This window comes from Euleptes europaea, chromosome 12 (assembly GCF_029931775.1).
Source record: "Euleptes europaea isolate rEulEur1 chromosome 12, rEulEur1.hap1, whole genome shotgun sequence".
Taxonomy (NCBI): domain Eukaryota; kingdom Metazoa; phylum Chordata; class Lepidosauria; order Squamata; family Sphaerodactylidae; genus Euleptes; species Euleptes europaea.
In genome coordinates, this window is record NC_079323.1 from 41,037,642 (window position 1) to 41,050,207 (window position 12,566).

The window sequence follows — 12,566 nt, forward strand, 5'->3', positions numbered from 1 at the left end:
TTTTTATCCACACAACAACCCTGTGAGGTGGGTTAGATTGAAAGTATGTGACTGTTCCAAAATCACCCAGTCAGCTTCCACAGCAAAATGAGGATTTGAACCTTTCAGACCCTATTCTGAAGCTCTAACTCCTAAACCACGCTGGCTTTCATAGGTTTCACATTTTTCTGCAAACCTGGGGTCCTTTTCAGGTTTGTAGAAAGATATGGCTTGCCCGTTCACAGCTCCAATCACTGGATTTAAGTTTCTAACTTGTCCAACTTCACTATTAGAATATAAGATACAAGTGGTAACTTGCAAGGACTTGGCAGGAGGCATCTCATTTCTCCCTCCCCCACAATTTCTTTTTTCATTTTCCTGAAAGTGTCCATAGTCTCTCCCCTGTTCCTGTTTTCTTCTCCCTTTCCCAACTTCAGACTTACATTTATCCAACCTTTGTCTTCAGAAAAAATCTTGTTTTCCTCCTCTAAAAACGTGTCTTAAAGAGCGAATGCCAACTGGGACGGCGTGAGCCGGCGTTCCCCGCCCCGACAGCCAGCTGGGAGGCGGGCAGGGCTGCACAGAGCCGGCTGGGCGCATGCGCCGGCTCGCTCTGTGTGGCCCCACCTGCCTCCCAGCTGGCCGTCGGGGCGGGGAACACTGGCTTGCGCCATCCCGAAGCGCCCGCGCCCAGCCGGCATTCGCTCCATAAGACGCACGGACATTTTCCCTCACTTTTGAGGAGGAAAAAAGTGTGTCTTATGAAGCGAAAAATACGGTATTTATATATATATATCCCTAAAGTTCAATGCATGTAACAATACTTTCCTTATTTGTCCATTTTCAGGCCCATAAATGATTTATTTTCCTTTGTTAAAGTAACAGGCAATTCCCCAAAGCCCTTTCCCCTACTTCCTGCTACACAAAATATTTCGGTGAGGAAATAGGGTGGATTGTCCTGCCATTTCCCTGGATAATCACAGGCCCATAAATGAGATTAATATTAATTAGAGATGAACAGCTGAAGCCTCCTCAGAAAATCATGCCAGGACCATTGAATACTGATTACTAGGACTGGAACTCTAAACTAAGTATCTTAGGTTGAATTAGGTTGTGGGTGGCAGATATAATGTTAAAATCCAAAATAAAAGGGAAGATTTAAATGGTTTATGATTGTTTTAGAGATAGGTGTGCTTTACAGAATATGTATTGCGCTGGTTGGCTGGTTTTAATGATGTTAACCACCCTAAGCCTGGCTTTGGCTGGGTAGGGCAAGATAAAAAAAAATTGAAAATAATGAATAAATAATAAAAACAATACCACATGTAATAAGAAACAACTTTAATGCATGTTTTTATGTTGTCTCCTGCCCCATCGTCATCATTCTCTATCACTGGCATGCAGTTCTGGTTTCCTTATCGCATAAAGTCTGTACAGAGAAGTGAATATAATATTTAAATTGTTTATTTGGCAGGGACTACCGCAGTTATGCAGGAATTGCTTCATTAAGCAGCTTTAATAGAACTTCCAAAATATGTTCCTTTCACCTTTTTTTCCGCAAGATTTTTTTCAATTACATTAGCAATTATATTAAAGCACGAGTGTCAGATTTAGCTACAGCAAGCACATTTAATATCAAATGCTATTTTCCTAGGTAAAAGTGGTGAATTCAAATTACAGAGAACTTGAAATGATTATTGGTAGAATCCTAAACAGAGGAACGCCCTTCTAACTCCATTGAAGTGGGCTAAGAATGTCACTGACCTTAGAATGTCACGGGGTTTATGCTACTGGGTGATGAACACTTAGGAATGTAAAATCTTGGAAAACATGATCACCTACAGGAGATTTAAAACATTAGTCAACACTCCTGATCAGCATAAATTTCAAGAAATAAGGGCTATACAGGTAAATTTTCCCTCACATATTACTAAAACAAAGTAAAGATTGAAGCTGTGATACTAAATTAGAGAGGGAGTCCCATGAAATTCAGTGCTGCTTATATCTGAATAATCATGGCTAGGCTAAGAGACCCTGCAAAATACTGTAAACCTTATACACACAGGGCATGTTCTACAATCACCATTCATTGGGGAGACAGAGACATGCACCATTATTTCCCCTGATACTAACATAAGGACTGCACATTTATTTTAAAGGTGTCCATTATTCAACCAGCGTGTAAACCATTGGCAGGCTTGCCTGTGTAAACCCCAGTGAAATGAATGAAATCCATGCAGGTCACTGTACCATGTTCCAGGCCAAGTAGCCCTTTCAGTTAACCTACTGCACAGGGCTGTTGTAAGAATAATTGAGATACACATCCCCAAAGCAAAATCCCATTAAGCGAGACGCCAAAGCCTGCCTGAGTTTCTACAGGTTTTCTTGTAGTTTCACAACTTTGTTATAATACATTATCCATGCTGAATGCTGGTGAATGGAATCAACCATGCATTTAGTGAGTTTGCAGTTTAAACCTTTTTTCACATTGTTAGAATCCCCCCCCCCCCACCCAGATGCTACAGGGATTAGAGAGGGTTGCCACGAAAATACAGACTGCAATCTGTAAACATGACCTTACTGGTAATGCCAGGATACAATAAGAAGCAAATACCGATAAATCATGTAAACAAAGACGCCTCCCTGATATGGAGAAGACAAATGTAACATTCTGAAGGATCATATATCTCTTTCTTTGTTATCAGAGACACTATATTTTGTTATATGGACTTGGTAAAGGAAGCATCCATAATCTTTACATTTATATTTGCCCATTTTGCCTTACTCGATGATCTCCAAATCTAAGTTTTTGGTTGTCTTGCACTGCTGCTCAGAGCGGTAGATTTGTCTAATGCATTCTAAGCATACAGCAATATAACCAATGTCACTGACTATGCAGTTGCAAAAGCAGCACATGCACACTAACATAGTTGGTTTTAAATTATTCATGACCTGCCTAAGGAAGACGCTTGGGCATGAGCAATCGAAGAAATCCAGGAAATTGTAAGTAGCATTCTACACTAGCTACCTAGCCAGCCACCATGGAGAATGCCACTACCACACAGACATAAAACTCCTTGAAACTGATCATTTTGAAGTGATAGTGATTCATTAGGTGACCACATGAGGCACTCAACTCAATGCAAATAGACATTGTGAATAACTTTCATCTGATTTTAAAACACCTGATGGCAAACATCAAATTATCCCTGATTGGCTGTGTGACTCAACAGTTGTGTGATTCAACAGTTGTGGAGGGACAAACAAAGGGGAGGGAAGTTAGTTTCTGTTACCTTCTGTGACGGATAAGGGGTTCATCTGCAGCAGGAGCTGACAGACAAAGAGTGGGGGGAGCCAGAGAGCTGACACTCTGAGCTCTGAGAGACAGGAAAGCATCCAAAGCTTGGGACCCAGCCTGGGTAGAAGGCTGTGAAAGTAGTCAAAGCTTGGGACCAGCCAGAGAAGGCTGTGATAGATTGGAAGCTTGGTAGCGAGACCGAGCGGAAGCCAGACTGTGCTCTGTGAACCTGAGGGGTTCTGTTAAAGCCGAAGCTATTGACCCACACAACCTGTGGTGGTGACAGGAGTGAGAATTGGGTTAGAGAGGGCCCATTCTCAGGTCACAAGGGGAAATTAGTCTCTGAGGTAGAGCTATTCCGGTAGCAGGGAGGTGTGGAGGATTACAGCCACTAAGGTGGGGTAGTCAGAGAGAGCGCTAGGCTGGGGACAGAGACTGAGCATCTGCGTCTGAGTAACAGTTCTGAGGGACAGAACCAAGCTTGAAACTAAGAACGGAAGGAACTTGATTTAAGAAAACATCTAAGCTATCTCTTTGAAGTAATCTTATGTAGATAAACCTGACTTTGAGTTTTCCCTCCAATTTCTGCCTTTTCCTTGAAAATCAATCTCTGTGAGTTCTGTTCAATAAGCTTCCCTGTTTTGTCTGTTTAAGTTAAAAAGCCTCTTGTGTCCTATTTCTCTCTGAGGTAAATACTGGTGTGGGACTGGAGGAGAAGGAAAAAAATCTCCCCACAAATATACTCAGGCCAACGCTTTTTCCCTCAGCATATACGGCTGGGCTGAGTGAGTGGGATATTGAAGTGGTTGAAAGGGGGGGGGTGCGTCATACCTTCATGTCCTGCTTCTAGGCTTTTGAAGACCTCTGACTGGCCAGTGTTGGAAGCAGAATGCTGTACCTGATTGATCTTTGGTCTAAAACAGCAGGGCTGCCCTTATAGTTACCTGCATGATAACAAATAGGGATATGCAAAAAAATAATAATTGGTATTTTCCAGATTCTGGTATATTGAACTGGAAAATATCAGTATTACCACTAGTCCCAAATTCCAATACCAATATGGTGTTTGGATTAGGGTGTTGTAGTTGTTGTTTTTGGAGGGAGATCCAATTTTAGGGGGTCCATTATTCCAAATGGAGAAAATTTCTGAGTGGCTGAGGGGGTTGTTTTTAAAAGGACAGGCACCAAAATTGCAGGAAAGCTGCTGGTGCCTGTCCTTTAAATAATCTCTAAATGTTAAGTAGATTGGACCAAAGTGTCCAATTCAATGGACCCCTGAACAGGCTGCCCCTAGCCATCCCACATTATTTCCTATGGGTGAAAAGAAGGGGGGACCGCCACACTGCTTCTAAGAAAAAGCCATGCCTGCAAGAAGCATCACTGGTCAAACCATGCCTCTCATGGAAGAACCAATGCAACAACCCCAACAGAACCATTGCAGAACCCAGTAATCCAAGTAGAACCACAAGCCAATATGCAAAGCCAAACAAAACCAAAATCAAACCACAGAATCTCTTCCATGGAAACTCCAGGTGGGGCAGACACTTTTGCAAGCCCAGCAGAACAAATGGCAATGTACAGAATGCCCCGCAGAACTCAGTGCCACTCAGTCAAGATCAACAGGACTAATAGGAATCCAGAGAATCACAGACAGCAGGACTGTGCTTTGGATGGCACTGTATTTGGTGGTATGATATAAGCTTATAAATTATGAATATTTATGTATTTATTTATTTTTCATATTTGTAGTCCACCCTCCCCAGCAAGCCGGCTCAGGGCGGATATTGTGGAGAGAAGTGAGAGAGAGAAAATATTTTCTAACCTATTCACAATGCTAGAAAGTCAAGGTCACCTGATGAAGCAATAGGTTCAGGCAGCTAACAGGAAGTACTTTTTCACACCACAAACTCATAGACTCAAGTTCACTGCATGATGGAGTCATCCCAACTAGTTTATATGGATTGTTAACAAACTTGCCAAATTTATATAGACATTTCTTCAATTGTCTTTGAAAGCAGCCTAATTACTACATGTAACCTCATGGTTCATGTGCAGTGTACCTCTAAGAAACAGAGTGCCAGAGCTATGTGCTACCACAAAAATCTTTTTGCAAGGCACTCTGTGATGCATGCTTTTTTTTCTTCAATATTTGGAGGGGCAAAGTACAACTTAGTGTGTAGTATGGATTTGCTTTTGAGACGGTGATTGGGTCCACCTTACACAACAATCAAATTGCTCATAATTTCTACTATTTTAGAAATGGGGTTCTCACTGTTTGAAGGTTTGCAAAACAGATCTTTGGTTACCTTTGATTATTTGCATGCCATCGCATGCCGGTATTGTGGGGCAGGGCTAGTGGTGGACAGCCTGACTTTCTTTTGTGTGCTGTGCTCACAGATCTTTGCACCTGATTTCAAGAGGGTGGCATTTGTGTACTGTAATAGCAGAAACAATTTTCAGCTGAGATCAGATGTATACTCGACGAAAGGGATTTCAATTGTTCCTCACATTAGCATAGTGTCCTGTGGGAAGAATTACTTCCTTTTATTGCAAACAATCTCAGCACGGTGGATAGAATCATATGTGTCACATCACACCAGAGTGAGATAATACAGGCAAAACAAAAGGCAGAGTTATTGTTCCAACAGAACATTCATCTGTGGCGATGATAAACATGTCTGGACCTGGGCCTGGAGCTCTTTCTTCATTATGCTCTAGTTGGATAAGGGCAAAGATATATGCCTTGGTAATAAGTCTGGTTGTTGTTTGCATTTCTTGTTATTTGTACTGTGCCATGGTTTACAACCTTGGTGTTTTCTCATTTTCATCTGCAAGGCACCTGTGCTGAAAGAGAAAAACAACAACAACAAAGAGGAAGATTAAAATCTTTAGGTGGGTACCATGTTAGATTGAGACAAACAACAAGCAGCCAAACGCCTTGGTTTCAGATGTAGTATATGTCCCCAAACCATGATTATCCCCATTATTTTCTATTGTAAAATTCGAGCATAGTACATAGGAAGAGTTTTTTATTTCAGTGAATGAACAAGGGTAAGGAATACTGTTGGTAATAAGGGTACATTCATATCCTACAGCTCAGTCCTGTGCATATTTACACAGAAGCAAGTCTTCTTATATTGCTCACAATAAGAATGTAATAGGATCTGCAGAACACTTGTTTTCATGGGCATTGAAAATACTTTGGTAATAGAAAGTGCATTGGGGTATGCAGTTCCTCTCCCTCTCTTCAGCATGGCTGCCTTTAGTTTGCACACAAGCCTTTTGTTAATGCAACATCAAATAATGTCTCCAACTGCCTAAGTTTTGTAGCACTGTCACTTTTGCCTTACTGTTCTGTTTCAGTTTAATATCCAGTAGGGTAAAAAAAGAAGCCATTGATTACAAGATCTTCAAGTCAAGATCTCAGAAAATGTATAGATCAACCGTATTTCGATTGTAAACTCCTCTTTCTTTTGGCTTTTGGTATGTTTTTGCTCTAAAATATTAGGTACACTGATTACATCCTCCACTTCCCCATCATATTGGCATGGTTCAGAACCAACAGGAATTAAGGCTTCACCTTATGTGCTGCATATGAAGCAAATATAGAAGCTGAATTATGATTTTTTAAAATGTTGCAGTTCCTTATAGAAACTGAAAATAGCATTAAAATCAGGGACTGTGAGGCTCTTGGCAATTCCTTGAAATGCCTTTTGAGTTTCCATTAACAAAAAGAGATATATATTATGGCGGAGGGAGAGAAAGAGAAGATTTCACTGTCTCTGACACAATTTACTCCCAGCCAAAAATATTAGGTTGGATGCAGTGAAGCATAAGGGAAAGGAAAATATGTGCATGGATTGGGAAACCTGCACATCTTTCCACCAGACCTTGCTCAAAAAGTTCACGTTGTGCTGTAATAGGTAAGTTTTACAGCAGTCCTCATGCTTTAGCTTGTACAAGTATTGTGCAAATGGAAGCACATTGTAAGATTTACCGACCCAATTCTCTCGAGCACTGTGCAGAACAGCCCTTCGATGAATGCCTGCTTGATGCGGAAGGGCACTTGTGGATCCAGCCTATTGTGTTCAGACTTAGTAACATGATTTTCAAGGGGGGGGGAGTAAGAAATGAATAGGGGAACCAAAGGGGAAACTGAAGAACCTGAAACCATTCAGTGTACTGAAAGGCAGATGAAGGAGAAAGCACGATTTTTCAGCATCTGAAAATGAAACTGTTGAGAAGAAAAGAGTAACTATTGTAAGCAGTGATGTGTTCAATTTGCAGCAAAACAACTGCCACAAATAATTCTAATTCTATAAAGATTGGGATGAAGGAGATAGGTACCCAGGAAAGCAATGAAGTTTCCTGGGCTATTTTAACTGAACAGTGGTTTCACATGGTGCTCAAACATGCTATAATAGATAAATCACACAGACCAAAGCAGCCAAAGGCATAGCTTGGTTCATTAGCAGGTGCGTGCTTTAGTAACAATGCATCCAGCTATCAGACTTACTGCATAGTCAGAAACAGAGTCACACCCTGCTAAACCCAGTGACTTCAAAGCAGGGTTTAACCCTGCTTAAGGGTGCACTGTTAGGGCTGCAGTCCTGATGATACATACCAGGATGGAGTTACCAATTGATGCAGAGAGCTGGATTCCACACTAAGAGCCCATTCCTGAAGAAGGGGAGAAGCTCCTTAGAAGCCGGCATGACCCTGTGCCGGTGTAGGTGCCACCAGGTGGCATGTATGCCGGTGTGGGGGCAAACATACTGGTGTCTGGGTGCCCTGCCCCCACTGCCAGCACAGCCATGCTGCTGTGGGGGGGGGCATTCCCGGGGCATTCCCAGGGCTGGAGCTGCCTTTAGGCAGCTTCCACAGCCCTTTCACCCCAGGAAATCCCCTTGAGCGGCAGCGGGGCTGCACCACCGGAAAAGGTGGTGCAGCCCCATTGTAGACAAAAAAGCTCTTACTAGTGGAAAATACCATAGGTAGAGGAAATTTTTAGCAGTAGCTTACCCATTGTTTTTCTATAATGCAGTTTATGTATAACTTTATGTATATGTATAATGCAGTTTATGTATAACTTTCCAATATTGGGTTGGCCAAAGAAACCCTAAGATTTTGAAGGTTTCTTTCTTTTTAACATTTCTTCTGTAGTAAATTTTAAGAGCCACAGTTCCACAGTGGAAAATACAGATGTAGGGCTGTCAATTCGGTTCAGCCCGAACTGAAAATCAGCCGAATTTCCCTTGATTCGGCGGTTTTTAGTTCGGGAGGAACCGAACTCAAAACTGGTGGGCACCCGGGGGGGCCGAATTCAGCGAGTTCGGGAGTTCGCGAATAAATTCGGCTAATTCGGGGCCGTCAATAAGCAGCATAACCTTCAGTAAGCAGCATTCTCCTCCCCCGGCCAATCGGTGGCCAAGCTGGGTCTTCTTCTGGCCAATCAGTCAGGATTGAGTACTGGAGGAATCAGCTGATGTGCGGCCGGCTGGGGAAAGAGAGAGAGAGAGGGAAATCCTCATGTGTGTGTGAGGGGGTGCTTGTGCACATTCGCTCCTTTCCATGGCTGCAGGGGGCGCATTTTTTGGGGTACAGACCCCAAACTTTCAGGGGATATTCAGACAGGTTTTCTTAAAAGACCACCCAAGTTTTGTAAACATTGGGTCAGGGGGTCCCGAGATATGGGCTCCCCCCTTTTTCTTTCCATGGCTGCAGAGGGCGCATTTTTGGGTGTGCCGACCCCAAACTTTCAGCGGAGCATCAGACAAGGCTTCTTAAGATACCCCCCAAGTTTTGTAAACATTGGGTCAGGGGGTTCCGAGATATGGGCTCCACCCTTTTTTCCTCTCCCCCCTTTTCCATTTTCGTGGCTGCAGGGGGTGCTTTTTTGGGGGTTCAGCCCCCAAACTTTTATCATAGCTTCAGAGAATCCCTCTTAAGAGACCACCCAAGTTTTGTAAAGATGGGTTCAGTGGGGGCTGAAATATCGGCTCCCCCCCTTTTCTCTTTCCAGGGCTGCAGGGGGCACATTTTTGGGTGTGCCGACCCCAGACTTTCAGCAGAGCTTCAGTCAAGGCTTTTTAAGAGACCACCCAAGTTTTGTAAACATTGGGTCAGGGCCCCCCGAGATATGGGCTTTCCCCTTTTCCCTATTGGGATGAATGGATCACCCTCGAGAGATGCATACATATGGATCTTATATTGGATACAAATGGAATCATATTGGATTACCCAGCCTCCCAGCCCCTCCTGCTGGAACAGAAGACAGCCACAGTAAGACCCCTTTGGGGGCTTTAATCTATAATTTTTCTTTTCTGTGTGTGTGTGGGGGGGGAAAGCAGAGTCTGTGTGTGTGTGTGTGGGGAGGGAGCAGTTTCTGTGGGTGGGGGGGGGGAGCCAAAGGGGGCTTTTGCCGGTTCTGCCTGGGGTGTGTGTTCCCCCTCCAGTCTCTCTCTCCCTGGTTTGAGAGGGGGCTTCATTTTTATTCTTCAGGTTTTTCCTCATTCATAAGATCAGTTAGGTTATTTTGATGCTTGCTCAAAACTGGTTTTCAAATGGTGACTTAAAGAATGCATCTGCCTGGTCCCAAGTCCAATGCAAAAGGAGAAATTCCACCCCCTCCTGCTCATTATGCATAGCTAGCTGCCTCTGTCCCTTTCCATGGTTTGCAAACTCCCAGGTGTCAGGTGTTGCTTTGCACTGTTGCAAAGGTGTTGCATTGCGTGCTTGTGTTGCTTTGCAGTTGTATTGTTTTGCAAAATTCTTCACACCTGCCCCGCCCTTTGCATGTTTGCAAAGGTGTTGCTTTTCAGTTGTGTTGCTTTGCAAAGTTCTTAGCACCTGCCCTGCCCTTGCTCTCATCAGCTGTTTGTCGGGGCTGGGAGCTTTGTGCTTGGGCGGCAAGCTCTGCTGAGAGATACACATTAAGGGTGGAGGGACCCCTTTCAGGGCCCATATCTCAGCCCCCCCTGACCCAATCTTTACAAAACTCGGGGAGTCTTTCAATATATGTCCTTTGAAGCTCTGCTGAAAGTTTGGGACCTCTAAGCCCAAAAATGCCGCCCCCAGAGCCGCGGAAAGGCACGGTTGTGTTTTTAATGCCTTTATTCGGCCGAATTTTTTTTCCGAACTTTGAATTCCCCCCGAATTGACCGGATCCGAAGTTGGGGAGTTCGGACTTCGGCACGTACCGAACCCACAAGGGCCAAATTCGGCTGAATCCGAACTGTACCGAATTTTTTTTTGACAGCCCTATACAGATGTGCAACCTCAGTTTTACCACTACTGCTTCTAGCTAAGGATATATTTTGTCTACCTTTGTAGCCAAAATATATTTTTAAAATCTTATCTTTAATGTTAAAGTTATTCTCTTTGATGATTTACTGCCATGTGTTTGATTTCTTCCACATACCACAAACAAGAGATGTAACCTTTCTGTCAAATGCTTTTTTCTATCCATGGTGACATATTACTCATATGCTCTCATAAGATATAAAATTCAAAAATTACTAATGTTATTGAACCCTTAATTATTTCACTGAACGTACAGTGACATTAGTAACTACAAAAATAGAGTGTGTAGTGTACTGCTGAGAGGACTTCTGTTCAGTTTTATAAAAGATAAGGCCTGAGTTAAGAAACTAGTTTTTTTTCCACTTCTGAAAACAATTGCAAAGAATTTAGCGCATCTAATTGACAGTATATGCAAAAGATTGACGGGTGACTCAAGATACCAATGCAGGGCCATTTCAAATGAATGGCTGAAGCAATCTGAAAGTTAGATTGTGGAAATGTTTATGGGGAGGGGGGCGCAGTATTCATGCCTATCAAAGAATAAGTAGATCTAATTTATTAATAGAACTGCAGCTCTGCATTTTAAAAGTTAGTGCTAAGTTCTCAAAAACTAAAGATGCAATCCATACTTAGACCAAGGGAACTTATTTACAAGCAAACATGTTTAGGATCATATTGTGCTCAAAGTCTAATAGCGACTAAAAGAATAAATCTAGAGGTGTTAATCTGCTGTAGCAATGCCACCTCAAAGATTCACAACATTTGGTTCCTTTCCTTTATCCCTTAGAAGCTCCTTGATCCATTGATCTTGAGCAGCGTAAATCTAATGTTTGAGGGATATAAGGACTGAAATAAATCTTGCCACGGACAATGTAGCCTTGGGATCCCTGTCACTTAATAAAAAGGCATTATGTCAGAGACAGAGGCATTAGATTTATATATTAAAAGGGGAGAGATGTAACGTGATTGAAGTTCCTCATAAAAGCGGCATTCCAAGAGGGCATGAGTTAATGAATCGATAGAGCCAGAAGAGCAAAGACAGGTCCTGTCTGGGTTTGGTATATTCAAAATCCTGCCCTGCATAACCATAGAGGGATTAGCATTCAGTCTAGCTAAACAGAAGGCTCTAGAAAGACGAGGAGTTGTCAAATAATAAGTATAAGCGGGCAAACTGCGTGGTGGTGGTATTCCGAAAAACTGAGATGAACAAACGCAGGAAGCATGAAAAGTAGTGCTGTTATAATCAAGCTCGTTAATGCGCTTTTACAACATTTGGTTCAGTGTAAGCTTTTGTGAATCAAAGTTCACTTCATTAGATACAAGGAGGGTACAACCATTAGGCACCTGGAGTGAGCTTTAACTCACAAATGTTTAAGTTGCAAAACATTGTGTTAGTCTTTAAGGTGTTGCAGGACTCCTGTTTAATTGTTTTTTAAAGACTTATAATACTTCCTTATTTTTTATTCCTGTACAGTTAATAGATTTTTAGAAACGGCTATATTCTACTACTGATTCCTTTAGGGACATTTTATTAAAATGTAGAACAGTACTGCAGTCCAAAGCTTTGCTCACGACCTGAATTCGATCCCAACAGAAGTCGGTTTCAGGTAGCCGGCTCAAGGTTGACTCAGCCTTCCATCCTTCTGAGGTCAGTAAAATGAGTACCCAGCTTGCTGGGGGTAAAGGGAAGATGACTGGGGAAGGCACTGGCAAACCACCCTGTAAACAAAGTCTGCCTAGAAAATGTCGGGATGTGACATCACCCCATGGGTCAAGAATGACCCGGTGCTTGCACAGAGGACCTTTACCTTTACAGTTAATAGATTTTTAGAAACGGCTATATTCTACTACTGATTCCTTTAGGGACATTTTTATTAAAATGTAGAACATACTACAGGAAAAGGAAAAAAGGAACACAGTTTTAAACAGCATGACCGGGTTGGGATCAGGGTGCCCTTTAATACTTGGAGCAGTGTCAGACTTCCAG